Source organism: Podarcis cretensis, assembly GCF_951804945.1.
Source record: "Podarcis cretensis genome assembly, chromosome: 1".
Taxonomy (NCBI): domain Eukaryota; kingdom Metazoa; phylum Chordata; class Lepidosauria; order Squamata; family Lacertidae; genus Podarcis; species Podarcis cretensis.
Window position 1 is genome coordinate 7,069,265 of NC_137170.1, and position 23,575 is coordinate 7,092,839.

A 23,575-nucleotide genomic window follows, 5' to 3' on the forward strand; every position below is an offset into this window, starting at 1 on the left:
GGGTTCATGTTGCCAGCCTTCATGTGGGTGCAGAATGCTGCAGTGAGACTCCTTACGGGGTCTTTGCTGCAAGATCACATTCACCCGGTCCTATACCAGCTGCACTGGCTCCCGGTGGAGTACAGGATCAGGTTTAAGGTGCTGGTTTTAACCTTCAAAGCCCTATATGGCTTAGGACCCTCGTACCTATGGGACCATCTCTCCTGGTATATCCCACGGAGGACCTTACGGTCTTCAAACAAAAACATCTTGGAGGTCCCGGGCCACAGGGAGGTTAGGCTGGCCTCAACTAGAGCCAGGGCCTTCTTGGCTGCGGCTCCAATCTGGTGGAACGCTCTGTCACAAGAGACTAGGGCCCTGCGGGACCTGACATCTTTCCGCAGGGCCTGCAAGACAGAGTTGTTCCACCAGGCCTTTGGTCAGGGCGCAGCTTGACTCCCTCCTCTGGCAACCTGCACAGAATTTTGCTTAATCGGTTGCCATTAATTTGATTTTAATTAATTTTTATAATGAAATATTTTTAGAATGTGTGATTATTTGATTGTTTGATTGTTTGATTATTTGATTATTGTTAGCCGCCCTGAGCCCGGCTTCGGCTGGGGAGGGCGGGATATAAATAAAATTTATTATTATTATTATTATTATTATTATTATTATTATTTCCCGTTTGCAGACATCTTTGTAGCTCAGCATTGCTTTGGGGAGAGGCCTGGTGCCTCCGTAGAGCACATTCTTGGAGATCCTTCCATCTTCCACTCTGCGGCCATGACCAAGTCAGTGTAGATGTCGTTGAAGGGACGCGGATGGCACTGTGGTCTAAACCACCAAGCCTCTTGGGCTTGCCGATCAGAAGGTCGGCGGTTCGAATCCCTGTGACGGAGTGAGCTCCTGTTGCTCTATCCCAGCTCCTGCCAACCTAGTACTCCGAAAGCACGCCAGCACAAGTAGATAAATAGGTATCACTGCAGCGGGAAAGTAAACGGTGTTTCCGTGTGCTCTGGCTTCCGTCACGGTGTCCTGTTGCACCAGAAGCAGCTTAGTCCTACTGGCCACATGACCAGGAAAGCTGTCTGTGGACAAACACCGGCTCCCTCGGCTTGAAAGCGAGATGAGCGCCGCAACCCCAAAGTCATCTTTGACTGAACTTAACCGTCCAGGGGTCCTTTACCTTTTTACCTTTTACCTAGATGTCGTTGAGGAGTGAGAACATGCTGGCTTGGAAGAGCACATCGTTGGAAAGAACAAGCTGGCCCACAATCCTACAAAACAAACTTCGGCTAACGTCAAGGTGGGAGTGCCAGAGTTGAGATTCTCAGAACCAAGATGACCAAACTGGGCACCTTTGACTATTCCTTAGCCTTCCTTAACCTGCTGCCTCCGCAGTCAGAGGTGGCCATGCTTTTGAATCCCAGTTCCTGGAGGCCACAGGAGGGGAGATGGCGCTCTCATGCTCATGTCCTGCTTGTCGGTTTCCCACAGGCATGTGGGCAGCAACTGCAAGAACGGCATAGCTGTCAAGTTACAGATTTGAAAATAAGGGACCATCAGCCTCGAAAATAAGGGATCAGCAGCCAAAATAAGGGATTTTAGTCAACCAGCTGAAATACGAAGTTAAAAGGGACCAGATAATTTTGGAGAGCAGCGCCGGTTTTTAGCCCTTCGTTTCCAGAGGTTGCTGCTCAAGACACCAGCTGATGAAACGCTGCAATTAAATAACTACAAGCAGCAACCACTTTTCGCGCAAAACGAAGTCCAAGCTACGAAGATGCTGCTGCAGTTCTGTATCTTTTCTCTTGTGCTCCATCTGCAGCTCTCAGTTCCATCAGGCGGGGCGGGAGGAAGGGGGGGGGGGAAATAGCGCCCAAAGTAAACCCACAGATCAGACCATCTATGCTAGTCTACCACTACAAATCTATGGGAGAAGCGCTTGCGGTCCTTCCCTTGTAGCCCTTGGAACACCTGCCTGCGCCTCCGCCTCCTCCTCCTCCTCCTCTCTCTGAACTGCTTTCTCTATGGTTGCCCTCGCTCTCCTCTCAAGGCTCCTCAGCAATTCATGGGCAGTGCCAGGCTGCTCATCTCATCCGGGTCCTTCGGCAGCGCAGCCGCAGTACGGCCTAGTGGGAGTGGCGGCGGTTGGCAGAGGGGAGGCCCCAGGCAGAGACGCTCAGTTCAGCCGCTGCGAGGATGATGGCGGCGGAAGGGCCCGAGGCTCCCGCCAGTCCCAGCAGGGAGGGCTCCCGGGGGCCGAGGCTTTTGAGAGGAGGCCGGAGGGGGGGGGGCGGACCGGGCCGCCAAGCAACACAGTTAGAGCTTCCCTCCTCCCTGGCCGGGAAATTTGAAACCCGGGAAATTTAAGGGACATCATCAATAAGGGACAGCAGTGGGAAACGGTGCTGAGATAAGGAAGTTTCCCGCCAAATAAGGGACAGTTGACAGCTATGAAGAACGGGCTGCTGGACGAGACGGGCCATTGATCCAGCATGCCCTTCTTATGTGCTTATGCGTTTTCATGTACAGTCTATGTTTTCCCACCAGTGGGGCCCAAGAGAGCTCGCTGGTGGAATATCCCCTCCCCACTCAAGCAAAACACAAAAGTAATTTGAAGAACAAAATTTGCACTGGGGAGGGGGGAATTTAAACTCGCTGTGCATTTCAAAGTATTATAGCTATTACGGCATGCAATTTGGGAAAATATTTTCCAGTCGCACCTCAATATAATTTTAAGTACTATCCACAACTAAATTTCAAAAATGCCTTTTTTATTTTCAGGTAATGAGTTAAAAGTGCTGCCTTTCCACGGCTCCCTCTTCTAACGTTGGCATTTAATGAGCAGCAATCAAGCGAGGTCTTGAGAGGGGGGCGGGTGTAATTATACGCCCTCCAATTGGTTAAAATAGGAAATTGCCAATAGGGCAGAAAATAACAGATGTGTTTTCCCCCTCCCCACCCAATTTACAAGTCCTATAATTTTTTAACACAACTTGGCGTTTTGTATTCCGTTTTGCTTTCCAGCCGAAGGGGTGACGATAATGAAAGGGGGGAAGGCAGAGTAGTTACAACTCCATCCGCGCAACTTGGGAGGGGGGAAAGAAGAAGAAGAAGTGTGCATATTGTGAAAAGGGAACCTGGAGGAGGATTGTAGAAAAGAAAGATATTTAAATGCTTAGAAACAAGCTGATGGGGAGTCATAAATGGTGAAGGCAGCCGTAACATTTTAAGAGCAGCGGAAACACTTGGGAAGCTCTTTTGAAGCCCTGAAAACACAAACATACAAATTTCCACAGTCCTGGGGTGAGCTCAGAATGTGGAGGGGGGGGGGAGCACACAAATTGCTTTGCGAGTTTCAGCATTGCTCAAGCTTCAACCAAACATAAGAAGCTGCCTCATCCCATAATGTAATAATATAAAAAGAGCATACCCTCCAACATTTCTCCAATGAAAATAGGGACATCCTATTCTATTATTTATTATTATTATTATTATTATTATTATTATTATTATTATTATTATTATTATTCTATTTGTACCCCACCCATCTGCCTCGGTTCCTCCATCCCATACCCTCCAATATTTCTCCAATGAAAATAGGGATATCCTATTCTATTATTAGGGACGCGGGTGACGCTGTGGGTTAAACCACAGAGCCTAGGACTTGCCGATCAGAAGGTCGGCGGTTCGAATCCCTGCGACGGGGTGAGCTCCCGTTGCTCGGTCCCTGCTCCTGCCAACCTAGCAGTTTGAAAGCACGTCAGAGTGCAAGTAGATAAATAGATACCGCTCTGGCAGGAAGGTAAACGGCGTTTCCGTGCGCTGCTCTGGTTCGCCAGAAGCGGCTTAGTCCTGCTGTCCACATGACCCGGAAGCTGTATGCTGGTTCCCTCGGCCAGTAAAGCGAGATGAGCGTCACAACCCCAGTCGTCCACGACTGGACCTAATGGTCAGGGGTAAAAATAAATAAATAAATAAATTCTATTATTATTATTATTATTATTATTATTATTATTATTATTATTATTATATTTGTACCCCACTCATCTGTCTGGGTTCCTCCACCCACTCTGGGTGGATTCCAACATATGTAAAAACATAATAAAACATTAAACATTTTAAATTTTCATTTCACTTTTAATTTGTATTCCGCCTTCCTATATTACTATACCAACGCGGTTTTTACAAGCCGAAGAAACAACGAAATAGACAGCAAAGATCACACACCTAAATAACAATCTGATCCAGTACAGAAAAAGTCACAATAACTTTAACAATAAAGCAATATTCAACAATCCATTAGAATATAATACTAAACAGTAAATGGCCTCAGCCCAGTATACCTGAAGGAGTGTCTCCACCTCCATTGTTCAGTCCAGACACTGAGGTCCAGCTCTGAGGGCCTTCTGGTGGTTCTTTCACTGCGAGAAGTGAGGTTACAGGGAACCAGGCAGAGGGCCTTCTCGGTGGTGGCGCCCGCCCTGTGGAACACCCTCCCATCAGATGTCAAGGAAATAAACAGCTATCTGACTTTTAGAAGACATCTGAAGGCAGCCCTGTTTAGGGAAGTTTTTAATGTTTGATGTTTTCTTGTATTTTTAATATTTTGTTGTAAGCTGTTGTTGTAACTATTCTTGTTCTTATTCTTATTCCCTTAAGTCATGGGTAGGCAAGCTAAGGCCCGGGGGCCAGATCCAGCTCAATCGCCTTCTCAATCCGGCCCACGGACGGTCCGGGAATCAGCGTGTTTTTACATGAGTAGAATGTGTGCTTTTATTTAAAATGCATCTCTGGGTTGTTTGTGGGGCCTGCCTGGTGTTTTTACATGAATAGAAGGTGTGCTTTTATTTAAAATTCATCTCTGGGTTATTTGCGGGGCATAGGAATTCATTCATTTTATTTTTTCTTCCCAAAATATAGTCCGGCCCCCCACAAGGTCTGAGGGACGGTGGACTGGCCATTTCCCTCTCACTTTCCAAACTGCAAAAATTCTGTTGTTTTTTTTTTAAAAAAAAGAAGTAAAGAGAGGCAGAGCACTTTAATTCATTCTAAATGTGCAAACCTAACATTCTGGCATGTGAGCAGACTTGCCTGCACAAGTATCGCTGGACTTTGAACTCTGGTCATCATTCGCAAGGCCTCTGTTGAGTATTTTGAGAGAAGCCATCACATTTGGCTGTCCATATGAAAGGTGACATTCCCCCCCCCCCATTTTGTGTGTGGTGGTAACATTCATTTGACTGTAAACAATTCATTAAAATAACTAGCTAAGTCTCAGACAAGTGGATTTTTTGAAGGTTGCTCAATCTCCTTACTTATCTATCCAAAGTCAATTTGAGTGTGAATATGGTGCATTGTCCCCATGATGGCAAACAGCGTCTCCAAAGAGACGTTTATTCCGCCGGCATGGATTCCAACTAGACAGCAATGATGCATTACAAATATATAATTATTTGCACTAATATTTGAGCAGGTGGAATGGATTAGTAGACAGTCAACAGTACAGTGCTGATAACATGTATTTTTCTATATTAATATGTACTGTGCAACATGTATTAAAATTGTCAATAATTCATTTCCACAGCGTTAGCAGTATTTATATTGCTGTGTTCTGCCGAGGGGGGCCGGGGAGGGGAGGGGGCAGAAACAAAGCAAATTGGGGGGGGGGAATGCATGACGAAGACGAACTTTTCAAAAACATTTAATGAGTGGAAGTTTTCCTACAATGAGGGAGGGAGGGCAGGGAGGAAAGAAGCAGATGATGCTCATCTTCCATTTGGGTTGAAACAACAGATCCCTAAACAATGGGTAGGCAAACTAAGGCTCGGGGGCCGGATCCGGCCCAATCACCTTCTCAATCCTACCCGGGGACGGTCCAGGAATCAGCGTGTTTTTACATGAGTAGAATGTGTCCTTTTATTTAAAATGCATCTCTGGGTTATTTGTGGGGCATAGGAATTTGTTCATTTTTTCTTCAAAATATAGTCCGGCCCCCCATAAGGTCTGAGGGACAGTGGACCGGCCCCCTGCTGAAAAAGTTTGCTGAATTAAGTTCGTAACCAAGGCCAGTGCAGTGGTACCATGGGTTAAGAACTTAATTCGTTCTGGAGGTCCGTTCTTAACCTGAAACTGTTCTTAACCTGAAGCACCACTTTAGCTAATGGGGCCTCCCACTGCCGCCGCACCATTTCTGTTCTCATCCTGAAGCAAAGTTCTTAACCCGAGGGACTATTTCTGGGTTTGCGGAGTCTGAAACCTGAAGCGTCTGTAACCTGAAGTGCCTGTAACCTGAGGTACCACTGTATACCTGAAGGAGAATCTCCACCCCCATTGTTCAGCCCAGACACTGAGGTCCAGCGCCGAGGGCCTTCTGGCGGTTCCCTCACCATGAGAAGTGAAGATACAGGGAACCAGGCAATCTCAGTAGTGTCGCCCACCCTGTGGAATACTCTCCCATCAGATGTCAAAGAAATAAACAACTATCTGTTGTTTAGAAGACATCTGAAGGCAGCCCTGTTTAGGGATGTTTTTAATGACTGATGTTTTAATGCATTTTTAATCTTTTGTTGGAAGCTGCCCAGAGTGGCTGGGGAAACCCAGCCAGATAGGTGGGGTAATGATGATGATGATGATGATGATGATGATGATGATGATAGTTTATTTATTATGCTATTGTTTGAAAGAGAAGAGGAGGACCAGCCCTACTATTTGGCAAGGGGAAGCAACTGCCTCGGGCGGCACATGCTGCGAGAAGTGGCATCCCCTTAAACCAGGTCCAGTGGTACCTTGGGTTAAGAACTTAATTCGTTCTGGAGGTCCGTTCTTAACCTGAAACTGTTCTTAACCTGAGGTACCACTTTAGTTAATGGGGCCTCTCACTGCCGCTGCGCCACTGGCTCGCAATTTCTGTTCTCATCCTGAGGTAAAGTTATTCACCCGAGGTACTACTTTCGGGTTAGCGGAGTCTGTAACCTGAAGCGTCTGTAACCTGAAGTGTTTGTAACCCGAGGCACCACTGTATGGGGAATCTTCAGCCTTCCAGATGTTACTGAACTACAGCAGCATGAATGAAGGGAGTCATAGAGAGGCTCCCCACGTCGGCCATGCACTGATCGTATTTATTAAGTGGAAATTTGCGGTCTCCCCCTCTTCTCCTTTTTTCTGCTTTTCCCCTTCTTGTCTTTTTCTTTTTCACCTTCATTTTCCTGGTGAGCCTGTCTTTTCTCCTAGTTAGTTCCTTGGCTGGGAGCTATTATCATCCACAGTGAGAAAGGGACAGCATGTTTCTTTTTAAAAATATAAATCTGTCAGAAACAATTATACCACAACACTCCACTGCAAAATGTTGCGTATGAGGCTGTGTGTATGTGTGTGTGTGTGTGAGAGAGAGAGAGAGAGACTATAGCCATACAAACACAAATCACCAGAGCCTCCTCTAGCCCGTTCTTGAAGACTTCATTGGGCAAAAGATAGTGCAATGTGTTTGGAACAATTCTGTGCAAAAAAAAGGGTGGGCAGGAAGCAACTCAGAGAGGACCGGTAGCCTGATATTGCTACCACCTGCTACATCCAGTGTGAAATAAGAACCCCATTGAGACAAAAATTAAAGACTTAGCTTAGCTGAGGCGAATTATCTTTCTGAACCTGCTTGCTTTTTTCTATTATGGAAAAGAAAGAATAAATAATATCCCGAATATGGGCCCCTCCGCCTGAATTTAAGGAAACATGGAGTAGATTTAGCTTCTGAGTTTGCCTGAAGTTCAGGCAGGGTGGAAGTTGTGGTGGCCGCGTGGCCTATTTTTACAGGTATCCAGTTTAAAGATGGGGAGCAGAGGCCCGTCTCCACAAAGGTGAGAAGAAGAAGAAGAAGAAGAAGAAGAAGAAGAAGAAGAAGAAGAAGAGGAAGAAGAAGAAGAAGAAGAAGAAGAAGAAGAAGAAGAAGAAGAAGAAGAAGAAGAAGAAGAAGAAGAAGAAGAAGATTTTATTACTTGCACACCGCCCATTTCACTGGGTTGTCCCTGTGTTTGCACTTCAATTTAAATTGTAGCATTTGTTCCCAAATTTGCCCCCTACATATGAATTAACACCTGAAAGTTTTATGCAAATCAGAATACCCAATCTTTGTAACACTTTCCCTCTCTCTTGGTAAGAAGCTGCCCTTGTGGAAATCTATTGAGATTTGGGGTCTGTAGCAATACTATTTAGCCTGCAATCAGTGGATCTCTGACCCTACCAGTTGTTTTGGTGCTAGCCACCAAGGCCCAGAAAGTCATGACACCCCGGAACCCAGGGCTTGCCAACCATTTTGGACCAGTGAGCACATATCAAAATTTGAGAGAGTGTTGTGGGCGCCAGTCACAAAATGGCGGCATTGGGGAGGGGGCGTGACATTGCACACAATGGATGCCATGGAAGGGCATTTCTGTTCCTCTGGCAACCTCATGCTTCTCAGGGGATTTCAACTATGTCCTGCTGGCCTTGATTGTGGAAATATGGCTGTTAACTCTGTCTGATGGCCTTCTGGTGGTTCCCTCGCTGCGAGAAGCCAAGTTACAGGGAACCAGGCAGAGGGCCTTCTTGGTAGTGGCGCCCGCCTTATGGAACGCCCTCCCACCAGATGTCAAAAAGAAAAACAACTACCAGACTTTTAGAAGACATCTGAAGGCAGCCCTGTTTAGGGAAGCTTTTAATGTTTAATAGACTATTGTATTTTAATATTCTGTTGGAAGCCGCCCAGAGTGGCTGGGGAAACCCAGCCAGATGGTTGGGGTATAAATAAATTATTATTATTATTATTATTATTATTATTATTATTATTATTATTATTATTTTCACCAAATGGTAACCCTAGGCTGCCATTCTTTAGCCATTTACCTGGAAGTGTTGTTGTTTAGTCGTTTAGTCGTGTCCGACTCTTCGTGACCCCCTGGACCAGAGCACGCCAGGCACTCCTGTCTTCCACTGCCTCCCGCAGTTTGGTCAAACTCATGCTGGTAGCTTCGAGAACACTGTCCAACCATCTTGTCCTCTGTCATCCCCTTCTCCTTGTGCCCTCTATCTTTCCCAACATCAGGGTCTTTTCCAGGGAGTCTTCTCTTCTCATGAGGTGGCCAAAGTATTGGAGCCTCAGCTTCAGGATCTGTCCTTCCAGTGAGCACTCAGGGCTGATTTCCTTCAGAATGGAGAGGTTTGATCTTCTTGCAGTCCATGGGACTCTCTAGAGTTCTAGGCCATATAGGGCTTTAAAGGTTAAAACCAGCACCTTAAACCTGATCCTGTCCTCCACCGGGAGCCAGTGCAGCTGGTATAGCACTGGGTGAATGTGATCCCGCAGCGAGGACCCCATAAAGAGTCTCGCTGCGGCGTCCTGCACCCACTGGAGTTTCTGAGTCAGTCTCAAGCACTATCATAGCACTATCAGCAAAAGGCACAGCCCATCCCAAATGATTATTATGCCGTTTGTTTTATTTTTCACTCGGGAGAAGGTTGAATCAAATCACAGGGTTAAAGCCATTGTGTGGCTACTTTGAATAAGAGACTGGCAGTTTTTGAGGCAGCCTGGGAGCCCCCCTGCTCACGTTTTGATTCTCTCCAGCTCAACCTGCCTGTTCACACGGCTGGCAGCAATTACAGGTTCACCGCACAGGTGTGCCTGCCCCACCTTGAGACTCTGCTCACCTGTTCATTGCCCGGAGGCAGCCAGGTGCGGTTTGGTCCTTCTAACAATCACTGTAGGTCTGAGTGAGGCCTCTTTCTGTGTTGGATTGCATTGGTAGGGCACGAGGTGAAGGTTTATTCTTATTCTCTTTCCCCTGCAGAGGAAAGAGGGAAATCTCAGGGTGAGAATGGCAGACTCAGGGATGCCTTAGTTTAGACAAGTTGCTGGGACGAGTTGCAAAATGAGCCGGATTGAGAAGGCAATTGGGCTGCATCCGGCCCACGGGCCTTAGGTTGCCTACCCCGATGTAGCTTGTTGAAACTAGGCCTGAATACTCCATTTGCAATGACTTTTTAAAAAGTTTATTCTCTGAAACAACAATGCAGTTTCAGATATGAAAGAAGAAGTGTGCACGTGTGTGTGTGTGTGTGTTTATCTGTCATCTATCTATCTATCTATCTATCTATCTATCTATCTATCATCTATCTATCTATCATCTATCATCTATCTATCTATCTATCTATCTATCTATCTATCTATCTATCATCATCTATCTTTTTTTCTGGGGGGACGCAGGGGTACACATACCGCTAACCATTTTGTGAATCAAAATTTGGCCTCACTGAGGGGCAATATTTCAATATGAGTAGGAAATTGAGAATACCCCTAAACATTTTTTTTATAGAAAAAAGCACGTTTGTGTGTGTGTGTGTGTGTGTGTGTGCATGCATGCATTTGCATAACACAAGCCAGGAAAGAGTTAAACTGATTAAGCTGGGCAAACCATAAATAAATAAATAAATAAACCTGTTATTAAAAAAATGATAATCATGAAACCCTACAAAAAAAACTTTGCCGCTGCCCCCCCTCTCTTGAGGGGGGGGGAGTTGAGGCAGCAGGGGTGAAACAAAAGATTTGAGGGGGGTGGTGTTAAAAGACAGGCTGTTCTAGGTATGCAAAAAATGTTTGCCCTTTTATATATATTGACAGCCAGAGGGGTGTTATTATTGAGAATATGGGCAAAGTTGCTGCCAAGGTTCTGCTGGTACTCGTGTTTAAAAAGAAACTATGGAAACCAGGGCTAGGAATATTAATTAAGTCCAAATTTGGAATTTCTCCGCCAGGAGCGGCTGCAGGCATTCAATGAAGCGACCTGTTGCGTCTGCCATTCACAACGGTGTTAGCAATTTAACCAACTGCCAAACTTCTCCCCCTCCCTCAAAAAAATAAATAAATTAACATGTTGTTGCAATAATCAGATTAAAAGGTTAGGTGTTGATGGGATTTCCCCCCCCCCCTTTCATTTCTTTGTACCTTTACCTTCTTTTCCCTCTTGTTTTAAAGGACAGGGGACTGGGTTTCTCTTTCTGTCTAGGGGCTCCTTTGTTTCAGCACAGGAGGAGATTCTGGAAAGCTTTTTTTGCTGTAATGCATGGCAAAAAAATGTGAAATATATGCTGCACAGACCAGGGTTCAAGGACCTCAAGATTTGCCTTAGATCTGTTGTTGTTATTTTTTTGTTTTAGTGTTTTTTTAAAAAACCCAATCTGTTTCTGAGTCACTCTGTACTCGCCTTCCACTTTGATCTGTAATTGGGGTTCTGATCTGTAATTTGGGTCCTCTGAGCCACTTTGTCTAAAACAAAGTTCCCTATTCCCCATTCACCATAACAGGGATTCGAAAAACGGTTATACCTTTCCCTGCTTTTGGCAAAAGTGGATGAAATTTTCAGGCACACGAGCCCCTCTGGCCAGCCAAACTGCAGATAAGCAAGACCAGGGACTTAAAAGGGACACACTTTATTCCATAGCCCCTCGTTGAGTTAGAGGTAGCGTTTTAGACAGCATCTTAAAAAGCAGAGACATCACCTTGCCAACAAAGGTCTGTATAGTTAAAGCTGTGGTTTTCCCAGTAGTGAGGAATGGAAGTGAGAGCTGGACCATAAAGAAGGCTGATCGCCGAAGAATTGAGGCTTTTGAATTATGGTGCTGGAGGAGACTCTTGAGAGTCCCATGGACTGCAAGAAGATCAAACCTCTCCATTCTGGAGGAAATCAGCCCTGAGTGCTCACTGGAAGGACAGATCCTGCAGCCGAGGCTCCAGTAGTTTGGCCACCTCCTGAGAAGAGAAGACTCCCTGGAAAAGACCCTGATGTTGGGAAAGATGGAGGGCACAAGGAGAAGGGGACGACAGAGGACGAGATGGTGGGACAGTGTTCTCGAAGCTACCAGAATGAGTTTGACCCAGCTGCGGGAGGCAGTGGAAGACAGGAGTGCCTGGCATGCTATGGTCCATGGGGTCACGAAGAGTTGGACATGACTAAACGATTAAACAACACCAAGCGTTTCTCTGGACAATTCTTACAATGACCCTGTAAGCTAGACCAGTGTGTTATTACTCCCATACTGCAGAAAGGAGCTGAGATCGAGGGTGGTATGCAGGAGATTCAAATATGGAAACATAGGAACGGACAAAGCTGCTTTATGCTGAGCTGCCTTATATCCTGGTATGTCCCACAGAGGAACTTACGATCTTCAAACAAAAACATCCTGAGGGTTCCAGGCCACAGAGAGGTTAGGCTGGCCTCAACTAGAGCCACGGCTTTTTCGGCTGTGGCCCCGATCTGGTGGAACGCTCTGCCACAAGAGACTAGGGCCCTGTGGGACTTGACATCTTTCTGCAGGGCCTGCAAGACGGAGCTGTTTCACCAGGCCTTTGACCAAGGCACAGTCTGACCCCCTCCTTTGGTGATCCTCACAGAACTCTAGCCCAATGGTTGCCATTAATTTGATTTGAATTAGTTTTATAACCAAATGATTTTAGAATGTTGTATTATTTTATTGTTGTTAGCCGCCCTGAGCCCGTCTTCGGCTGGGGAGGGCGGGATATAAATTAAATATTATTATTATTATTATTATTATTATTATTATTATTATTTATTATTGAGTCCAGCCAGCCCTAACCGGAGATGTCGCCGGGGACTGAACCAGGGGTCTTCTGCAATGAAAGCAGGTGCACTGCCACTCAACTACATCCTCCCCCATTTTTGTTTCATAAATCAACCTACTAACCTTTCATGGGACGCAGGTGGCGCTGTGGGACACAGGTGGCGCTGTGGGTTAAAGCCTCAGCGCCTAGGGCTTGCCGATCGAAAGGTCGGCGGTTCGAATCCCTGCGGCGGGGTGCGCTCCCGCTGCTCGGTCCCAGCGCCTGCCAACCTAGCAGTTCGAAAGCACCTCCGGGTGCAAGTAGATAAATAGGGACCGCTTACCAGCGGGAAGGTAAACGGCGTTTCCGTGTGCGGCTCTGGCTCTGGCTCTGGCTCTGGCCAGAGCAGCGATGTCACGCTGGCCACGTGACCCGGAAGTGTCTCCGGACAGCGCTGGCCCCTGGCCTCTTAAGTGAGATGGGCGCACAACCCCAGAGTCTGTCAAGACTGGCCCATACGGGCAGGGGTACCTTTACCTTTACCTTAACCTTTCATAAATCAACCTACTCTTTGAGGAATAAGAATCACAACCCACCAACCTTTTTAGACAGGGGCACTCCTGGCTCATTTACCACTCTCACTCCTTGTGTTATTGTATTTTACTTGTGTAAAAGTAAAAACGTCAAAGTGCAAGTAGATAAATAGGTACCGCTCCAGTGGGAAGGTAAACGGCGTTTCGGTGCGCTGCTCTGGTTCGCCAGAAGCGGCTTAGTCATGCTGGCCACATGACCCAGAAGCTGTACGCCGGCTCCCTCGGCCGATAAAGCGAGATGAGCTCCGCAACCCCAGAGTCGGTCACGACTGGACCTAATGGTCAGGGGTCCCTTTACCTTTACCTAAGGAAAAACAGGACATTCCGGGATCAAATCAGTAACTTCTGTCAACCCAGGAATGTCCCTGGAAAATAGGGACACTTGGAGGGTTTGAAATCCAAGAAATATTTCCCCCAAATCTTTGTTTTGTCTCGACAGCCCACAGCTGAGACTGCTGACGGGGAGTCACTTTGCTTTGGAAATTGCTACCGCTAGAAAATCTACTCATGTTCACTGGGAGGGGGGGGACAGTGCAATTGAACGGCAGCTCAGTCATTCAGGTTGAGATGTAGGAAACCTCTCCATTGCATCCCTCTCTGGCTCGGATTCCAGCTGAAAGTGAGCCGGGCAGATGGCAAAAGAGATGCATTTCCTTTTCGCGGAAGAAGGGAGGCAGCCTTGACTCGAGCAAGGCTATTTCTGGGCGACGATAATCCAAAATGCACAGTAGGCAGAAGTTAAAAGGAAGTGCTCCCTTTTTAGGTTTTTAAACCATATCCCTTAATCCCGGGCAATGATTGACAATCATGATTTAGAGCACCAGGTCCCCTTCTCTAATCCAGCAAGTTTGATGTTATGTGCATCTCTCGTGTGGCATTATTCAACTCCAAATAAATGGAGGCCTGGTGCAATTGATGCTACATTGCTCTGATACTTTCTGGATACTTACAGATTAGTATCCATTCAGAGTATCCATCGCCGGATCCATTAAGGAAAAACAAAAGCAAATAGGCATGGGTGCAATTTAGCAGCTCCTTCAAAATGCACATACAATTAAAATCTCCCATGCTGGGTGGAAGGATGCCAGTCTGGAGAGGGTTGCGGGGACAGTAGGCATTTATACAAATTCAGATCAGAGAGAAGAGAAAGGCAATATGCATGGCTATCGTAACCCTGATTTGATGATGATAATATCGAGAACCACTAACCACAAACCTCACACATCTTTATATCTGCTGGCAATTAAAAATAATTTGTTTATTGGGCTCATGGTACTTCCGTAAGGCACAGGTGCTTGATCTGAGTTCCCACAAAGAAAGAAAAAGCATTTAAAAAATTATTCTTTTGCATTTGTTTACCTAGCACAGAGGCCAAACCAGAAGAAGGGAAGGGGTCCAGTGATGTCATTTAAATAGTAGAGGTGAGATTAAACCTCCTTATCTCATATGCTCAGCAGCTTTTAAAGGCCTGTTTGGCTTTGAGGGGAAAGACTGTAGGCCACAGTGGTTGCAGCAATGGAACAGAGATATTTGGTCCTGATGGAGGAAAAAAATATGGTTGCATACTTGAACACAGCCTGTAGAGCAGTGTTTCCCAAACTTGGGTCTCCAGCTTTTTTTGGACTACAATCCCCATCATCCCTGACCACTGGTCCTGCTGGCTCAGGAATGAAGGGAGCTATCATCACCCAGCAACATCTAGAGGGGCACAGCTTGCCTACCCTTGACCTAGAACCATGACATTTGAATGCTGAAGACACTGTAGGGGTTGCAGGTGAGTAGGGACCATAAGGGGAAGAAATGGAGGCAGTGAGAGATTTTAATTTCTTGGGCTCCATGATCACTGCAGTTGGTGACAGCAGTCACGAAATTAAAAGACCCCTGCTTCTTGGGAGGAAAGCAATGACGAACCTAGACAGCATCTTAAAAAGCAGAGACATCACCTTGCCAACAAAGGTCCGTATAGTTAAAGCTATGGTTTTCCCAGTAGTGATGTATGAAAGTGAGAGCTGGACCATAAAGAAGACTGATCGCCGAAGAATGGATGCTTTTGAATTCTGGTGCTGGAGGAGACTCTTGAGAGTCCCATGGACTGCAAGAAGATCCAACCTATCCATTCTTAAGGAAATCAGCCCTGAGTGCTCACTGGAAGGACAGATCCTGCAGCCGAGGCTCCAATAGTTTGGCCACCTCATGAGAAGAGAAGACTCCCTGGAAAAGACCCTGATGTTGGGAAAGATGGAGGGCACAAGGAGAAGGGGACAGCAGAGGACGAGATGGTTGGACAGTGTTCTCAAAACTACTAACATGAGTTTGACCAAACTGCGGGAGGCAGTGGAAGACAGGAGTGCCTGGCATGATCTGGTCCAGGGGGTCACGAAGAGTCGGATACGACTAAATGACTAAACAACAACAACAACAGGGACCATTAGAACATAAGAAGTGCCAATGGCCTACCTAGTCCAGCATCCTGTTCTCGCACTGGCTGACCAGACACTTGCAGCGAGCCTACAAACTGGATCCGAGCACAGGAGCAAGCTCTCTTCCCGTGATTTCCAGCAACTCAGATTCCAACTGTGGAGGCGGAACACAGCTGGTAGCCATCAACAGCCTTGCCCTCCGTGAATTAGCCTAATCCTCTTTTAAAGCCGTTTAATGTGGTGGCCGTCAACCGCTGCTGTGGGAGAGAGTTCCACAGTTTAACTACCATATATACTCGAATATAAGCCAACTTTTTCAGCATTTTTTTAAATGCTGAAAAAGCCTCCCTCGGCTTATACTCGGGTGAGGTGAGCAGTGGCGGAAGGACGAGTGGTGAGAAAGGAGCCCTTTCTCATCACTCATCCCTCCGCCGCCACCCGCCTCTCACAAGAGCAGGCACAGGAGCCACGGCTGGGAGAGGCGCTGCGCTGCGTGAGCGGCAGAGATGGCGGTGGAGGAACGAGCAGCCCGAAAGGAGCCCTTGCGGGCTGCTCCTTCCTCCTCCTCCACCTTGCCGCTGTCCACAAGGTTTGTGGTGTGGTGAACCGGCTTATACTCGAGTCAATAAGTTTCCCCTGTTTTTTGTCCTAAAATTAGGTGCCTTGGCTTATATTCGGGTCGGCTTATACTCGAGTATATACGGTATGCACTGTGTGAAAAATGCACTTTCTTTTATCTGCCCTGTAACTTCCAGCATTTAGTCACGATTTCCTGCATTATGAGTGAGGGAGAAAACCTTTTCTCCATCTACTTCCCTCATGCTGTTTTATAGACTTCTATCTTGTTACCTCTCGCTTGAATTTTCTCTAAACTAAAAAGTCCCAAAGGCTGCAAACTTTCTTTGCAGGGGATTCATTCTGTCCCCTTGATAATTCGGGCAAACCTTTTCCAACTCTGCAATATCCTTTTTGAGGTGAGGCGTCCAGAGCGGGACACAGAATTCCAAATGCAGCTGCACTACAGGGGATTATAAACCATAGATTTGCAGTCATTTCCCCCCTGCCTGCCTCGTTTATCCACCGGCAGGGCTGTTGTTGCTTTATTTTGCCATCTTGCTAGACTCCAGTCAGACCACCAGAGGCCAAAGCTACAGCAGCAAGCTTGATCTATGATGGATTTCTTACAGCTGGCCAGATGATTGCCAGCCCCTAGAGCAAACATGGGTCCCCAGCTGTTATTTCTCAAACGTGGGTCCCCAGCTGTTATTGGACAACATCAGCACAGCTAGCAGAACCAGGGGTAAGTAATAATTGGGAGTTGTAGTCCAGCAACAGTTGGGGCTGCTGTGGCTGACCGTAATGCTTTGACCCCGAAGAGGAGACAGCAAAGGTAATTGTTCCTTTATGGGGGTGGGATTAGGTTGAAGGCAAACCCTCACACCCTCAATATTGCCATTATTGCATTGTTATATGCGACTGAGACGGATGGGGGTTGTTGGTTGACCATAAAGGTAAAGGTAAAGGTACCCCTGCCCGTACGGGCCAGTCTTGACAGACTCTGGGGTTGTGCGCCCATCTCACTTAAGAGGCCAGGGGCCAGCGCTGTCCGGAGACACTTCCGGGTCACGTGGCCAGCGTGACATTGCTGCTCTGGCGAGCCAGAGCCGCACACGGAAACGCCGTTTACCTTCCCGCTGGTAAGCGGTCCCTATTTATCTACTTGCACCCGTGGGTGCTTTCGAACTGCTAGGTTGGCAGGCGCTGGGACCGAGCAGCGGGAGCGCACCCCGCCGCAGGGATTCGAACCGCCGACCTTTCGATCGGCAAGCCCTAGGCGCTGAGGCTTTAACCCACAGCGCCACCTACGTCCCTGTTGGTTGACCATATCTAGGATTAAATGCATCCCATAGGGCAGTGTTTCCCAACCTTGGGCCTCCAGCTGTTTTTGGACTACAACTCCCATCATCCCTAGCTAGCAAGACCAGTGGTCAGGGATGATGGGAATGGTAGTCCAAAAACAGCTGGAGGCCCAAGGTTGGGAAACACTGCCATAGGGCACACAGTGTGAGGGACTGATAAGACCCTAGTCAGTGGTGTCCAAACTTTTTCCAAAAAGAGCCAGATGATGAAGTGAAGGGCTGTGAGGACCGACCAAAGGGCCAACCAAAGCTGTTGACCTTTTTTAAGGATTGAAGTTGTTGACTTTTTTTATAATTTTACCTCAGATTTGTTGAGTTGTTTTTGGTTTTTTTAAGGATGGAGGGTTTTTTTGGGGTTGTTGAAGTTATTTTAGGATTTTACCCCAGGAAATAAACTGCCACCGGGGCCAGATTAAACTGGATTAGGCCCCTGAAATGGACTTTGGACATGCCTGCCCAAGTGTTAGGTGTTGCAGTGCCCTGGTTTAGGGACCTCTGATGGGTTTAAGAGCTCTCCTGCCACCTTCCTGAAGCCTGGGGAGCTTCTACCCAGCTTGGGAAGGGAGCTGAGATGCTCACACACATGATGTCAAGACATTGTGACGTCACCCGATGTCAGGGATTGGACTGAGGAGGAATGTTGGGGACCAACCCCCCCTTCCTGCACCTTCCTGAGAAGAGGGGGGCAGTGTAGATTTAGAACAGGGGTTTGCAGAAGGTCATAGTTCAGAGGCTGCAGAGGGGAGAAGCTGGGAAATATTGGGAGAGCAGCAGGAGGAAGCTGACACTCAGTGTCTTTGGAAAGCATTCCTGACCCCCCTCTCTGAGGACCAGGCGTGCATTGAGAGTAGGAGAACAGAAAGCTCAGAGGCAGGAGGCCCTGATCAGCCGGTGCAGCGTTGATGTAGAATAGGAGGGACTGAGGGGGGTGGGACTTTTCTTGGAGCAACGCCATTGTCTAAGTGAGACCACATCCCTTCGTCTCTTTCTGTGAATATTGAATAGACTACTTCGGTAAGAACTCTTCTTGTTTATCTGCCTCCTGGTTGCCACCGTGGAAGGGATAGGACTCCCTGAAGCCACACACACACACACACTGCCCTCACAAGCTGGCGCCTCTGGCCCTAACTGTTCCCCTACAAAAGAATTTCACCACCTGCCACTGGATGCTCCTTGGCCCTTGTGCTATGGAGTTCCAAAGGGCACCACTTTGTCTCCAAATGCTGTTTAGCGTCTATATGGAGCCAATGGGAATAGCCATTTGGGGGTCTGGAACATGGTGTCAATACATTAATGACACACAGAGCTACTTCTCCATACCTGGACCACTGCCTGAATATTGTGTTGGTGTAATCTTTTACTGTATCCGTATGCATTTTTTTTTAATAACACATTGAAATTTTATACATGTGAGCAGTATATACATTTTTTATAAAATAAATGAATAAATAAAATACAGATTGGAGTTCAAACACAAAACTTTAGTTTTTCCTCATATAGCAGTTAAATACCCTGTATTTTCTTTTTAATCAAATCTTTTTTTGTAGTCAGGTGAAGAGCAGGGCAAAGTCGAGATTGTGGCATAGCACATAAGGGTCCAGCAAGGCAAGGTAAGGCAAGGTGGTAGCATACTGTCACAGTCCGGTCTACGGGTGATCAAAGTCCTGGCTGAGGACATCAGGACCAGGGTCAAGATGGTGGGGTGGGAGCAGGAACGAGAGTCCAGAAGCCAGGGGTCCAAGGGTCAGGAAGCAGGGAGTCACGAAGTCAAGGGTCCGAGGGTCGAGAAGCAAGGAGTCAAGAAGCCGAGGTCCGAGGATCAGGAAGCAAGAAGACAAATGCAGCAAGGCAGGAAATGTGTTGCTGTGGCAAAGAGCAAAGGGAAATGCTGACCTTATATCCCTTCCCAGCTCTTGCCACCAGGTGCAGTGAGTTACCAAGCGGCCTCACCTGTGAGACCGTTCCTTGCCTCTCCAGAACAAACTTAGGAAGGCCCCAGTCCTGCGAAGCCCTACTGGTCACAGGGCCTGGCTCCTGCACGCACTCCTGACATGTAAGGCCAGGCAACACAGGAGAACAGGCTGTGAATAGCACCTTGGACAGCTCATGTAGGGAGTTCAAGCTGCCAGAGTCAGAGGCACCCTGGGCTGGACAGGAACTGATAAAATGGGTTTCTTTTGTACAGTGGTGCCTCGCAAGACGAAATTAATCCGTTCCGTGAGGCTCTTCGTATAGCGGTTTTTTCGTCTTGTGAAGCAAGCCCATTGACAGCTTAGCGGATTAGCGCTATTAGCGGTTTAGCGGCTTTTAGCGGATCAGCTGATAAGCGGCTTATCAACGGATCAGCTGATAAGCGGTTTAGCGGCTTAAGAAAAGGGGGGGGGAAGGGGGGAAAACCCGCAGGAACTCGCAAGACATTTTGTCTTGCGAAGCAAGCCCATAGGGAAATTCGTTTTGCGAAGCGCCTCCAAAACGGAAAACCCTTTCGTCTAGCGGGTTTTCCGTCTTGCGAGGCGCTCGTCTTGCGGGGCACCACTGTACTAGACTTCAAACAGGGGTGATAAGAAGAGTCCTGCTGGATCAGGCCAGTGACCCACCTGGTCCAGCATCCTGATCTCACAGTGGTGAACCATATGCCATTAGGAAATGGCAGCCATTACTGAGTCAGTTGTGTCTGCTAGATCCTTGCTCTTCTCCCTGAAAGATGGGAGACCGATCCGAGGGTTGTGAGACAAACGTATGGACATGCAAGTGAGCTTGATCACACACTTCCCCGGTTTGCCTTCCCTTCAACCCTCCTCCTCTGCCCCTCTGGCAAGTGTGGGGAAAACCTTTTTCACCCAGAGGCCCACATTCCCTTGGTTGGGGCCAGTGCCCAAATTGGGCTGGACAATGGACGGGTCTCTTCTCTACGCCAGTGTGGTGTGGTGGTTAAGAGCGGTGAACTCGTAATCTGGTGAACCGGGTTCGCTTCCCCGTTCCTCCACTTGCAGCTGCTGGGTGACCTTGGGCCAGTCACACTTCTCTGAAGTCTCTCAGCCCCACTCACCTCACAGAGTGTTTGTTGTGGGGGAGGAAGGGAAAGGAGAATGTTAGCCGCTTTGAGACTCCTTCGGGTAGTGATAAAGCGGGATATCCAATCCAAACTCTTCTTCTTCTCTTCTTCTCTGTTTAGCAGGCCACATTCCAGCTGGATGATCCTTCACTTCCTCCAAAACATCTCTTCATTCTTGTTTTTCAGGCAAGCAAGACATATTACCATACTTCAAGGACACATCCAAGCCAGCCAAAGGCACTTGAGGAAGATGGATGCAAAGGAGTGGCCTTTTCGGTTGTGGTTCCCCATCTGTCAAATGTGCTCCCCAGCAAGGTCTGCCTGGGGCCTTCACTGACATATTTTTGGCATCAGATAAAGACTTTCTTGTTGTCTTTGTCCATGGAGTTTTCTTGGCAGGGAGAAGGGCAATGACAGGCCTAGACAGCATCTTGAGAAGTAGAGACATCACCTTGCCAACAAAGGTCCGTATAGTTAAAGCTCTGGTTTTCCCAGTAGTGATGTATGGAAGTGAGAGCTGGACCATAAAGAAGGCTGATCGCCGAAGAATTGATGCTTTTGAATTATGGTGCTGGAGGAGACTCTGGAGAGTCCCATGGACTGCAAGAAGATCAAACCCATCCATTCTGAAGGAAATCAGCCCTGAGTGCTCACTGGAAGGACAGATTGTGAAGCTGAGGCTCCAGTACTTTGGCCACCTCATGAGAAGAGAAGACTCCCTGGAGAAGACCCTGATGTTGGGAAAGATGGAGGGCACAAGGAGAAGGGGGCGACAGAGGACGAGATGGTTGGATAGTGTTTTCAAGGTTACCAGCATGAGTCTGACCAAGCTGCGGGGGGCAGTGGAGGACAGGAGTGCCTGGCGTTCTCTGGTCCATGGGGTCACGAAGAGTCGGACACGACTAAACGACTAAACAACAACAACACTTTCTTCCCTCCCAAGGCTTCCAATGGTGTTGTTTGGCTACTAGTGTGCTGCCCAAGTTTCCTGTGGTTGTTATGGAACTTGTGTTCCCCTCCCACCCATTTTATGGAATAATGTATTTATTTTAAATGTGTTGTAAGACCTTTGAGTAGCAAGCAACTAACAAGCACTGAGCGGGATTCAGCTAAGTTGTTGCAGGCATGGAATGAGGTTTCTTGTGCAATGGGATTTCCCCCCTTCTCTCCTCCACCTCTGCCCCCTAAATTTGCTCTGAACCATTGGCACAAACCGCAGGCCAAGTTTAGGGGATGTGCAGGGGCGCATGGGGAGAGGGGGGAATTTATTGCACGGGCTCACCAGTGTCACGTATGCAAGAATGTGACCTGACCGCAAAATGGGTAAGAACCAGTTGAGGAGGAACCTAACGGCTGAATGTTAAAGGGCGGCTTCATGCAAAATATTAAAATACAATAGTCTGTTAAACATTAGAAAGTTGTTTTTGGCTTTCTGTATATTATGTGAAACTACAATAAATATCATTTAAAAAAAGAAAAGAAAAGAAAACATTAAAGTCTTCACTATTGCTGTATTGTTTTTAATACTTGATTGGGAGCCACCCAGAGTGGCTGAGGAAACTCAGCCAGATGGGCGGGGTATAAATAATAATTTTTATTATTATTATTATTATTATTATTATTATTATTATTATTATTATAAAAAAGGCTGCCCTAAACAGCCCTTCTTATCTTGCAAACTCATAAATATGAACAACCTAAAGTAATGGTTGACTCCATTGAGTACAGTAAATATAATAAAATTAAGCATGTGCGTTTGATAACTGCTGAAGGAGAGCAAAAGTGTGTTCTCTTCTTCAACAGCCCTCACACCATTTCCTTTTCTAATGAATAAAAGTACATTCCAGTTTAGTTAAATAAAACCTTCAGTCAGCGCAACAAATACAATTAACATTTATAAATCACACAGGGCATTTCCCCACAAATGTACGTGAAAGTGCCTTAGGGAGAGGGAAGGGGAAAGAATTTTAGAGGATATTGGAGGTAGGAGCTATTGCCAGATAAACAGAACAAAGGAATACACAAGTAATACATTAGGTTTTAATCATAGGTACAGTTTAGGTTCTGATACATAAAGTAAAAAATAAATAAAAAATGGGTTGAGTAAGTGTTTTCATGGACTCTGGTTGGGCGAGAGATGGTGGGGTCCTGGGGTGGCAGAATGTGGTTGGGTGGAGGATGAGCAGCTAAAATGACGTATGTTTTTTGTGGGAATGTTCAGGGTGGCAGGGGAGGATATATTGTTGATTAATATCTTTCCTAACTTGTGTTAGCAAGTTCCTTTACTTAGCAGAGTTTACATTCCCCTGTGCACATGCACAGCAGATAGCTGGTCGCAGGCTCGTGTGAGCCTCCGACTATTATACAATTCAGTCTGTCTCAGATTGAATTGTACGTTCCTGGTAAGTGCCCTTGAATCCCTCCTAAACGAATGAAGACACCACAGTCCTATTCACAAGTAACAAAAACTCACGACCAGGCAGAGCACAGTGTGGTCCCTGAAGGCAGGCTTAAGGCTTAAAGTTTCAAACATATACAAACAGGTTTACCCCATATGGGGGAATAATCCCAGTGGCTTGCAGGCTTGCAGTCCTGCAGTTCACACGAGAAAAGGAAGGTGGGAATAAGAGAGAGGTGTGCTGTGTGACTTGTGCTTTTGTTACCTGGACAGGTTAGGTCACGCCCACCTTCTATCACATGCAAAGGAAGGATGTTCCAGGCCAGCAGGAAGAGGAAGTTTTGACTGGTTGGACAAAACGTTCCCTTGCATGTCCACTCTAGGAAAACAAGGAATGTTGTACTTGACTGCTCCCAGTGGATTACAATCCACATTTTTCCGTATAGCATGTGTCCTAAAGGAAATGTTCTCTCACATACTCTTTGAACTCTGTCCAGTAATTTATTACAGAATAAAATCAGACTAGCTGGGAATTCAGTGTGAATTTCTAAGGGGAATTTCCTGTATAAAATGAACCTTGCTTACTGCAAGGTTCCCCACTTACTGAATCCCCACT

At 46.9% G+C, this 23,575-nt stretch overlaps 2 long non-coding RNA genes across 2 annotated transcripts in view; one reads left to right on the forward strand and one right to left on the reverse strand.

Moving 5' to 3' along the window:
* The window catches only part of LOC307208899, a 133,375-nt gene that overhangs the window by 30,369 nt on the left and 79,431 nt on the right, over window positions 1-23,575 (reverse strand). The gene's annotated exons all lie outside the window — the stretch shown is intronic.
* LOC307212544 lies at window positions 18,169-20,915 on the forward strand. The gene is made up of 3 exons (XR_013837027.1): window positions 18,169-18,520; window positions 19,054-19,126; window positions 20,682-20,915. It is a non-coding gene; the product is annotated as an uncharacterized lncRNA (long non-coding RNA).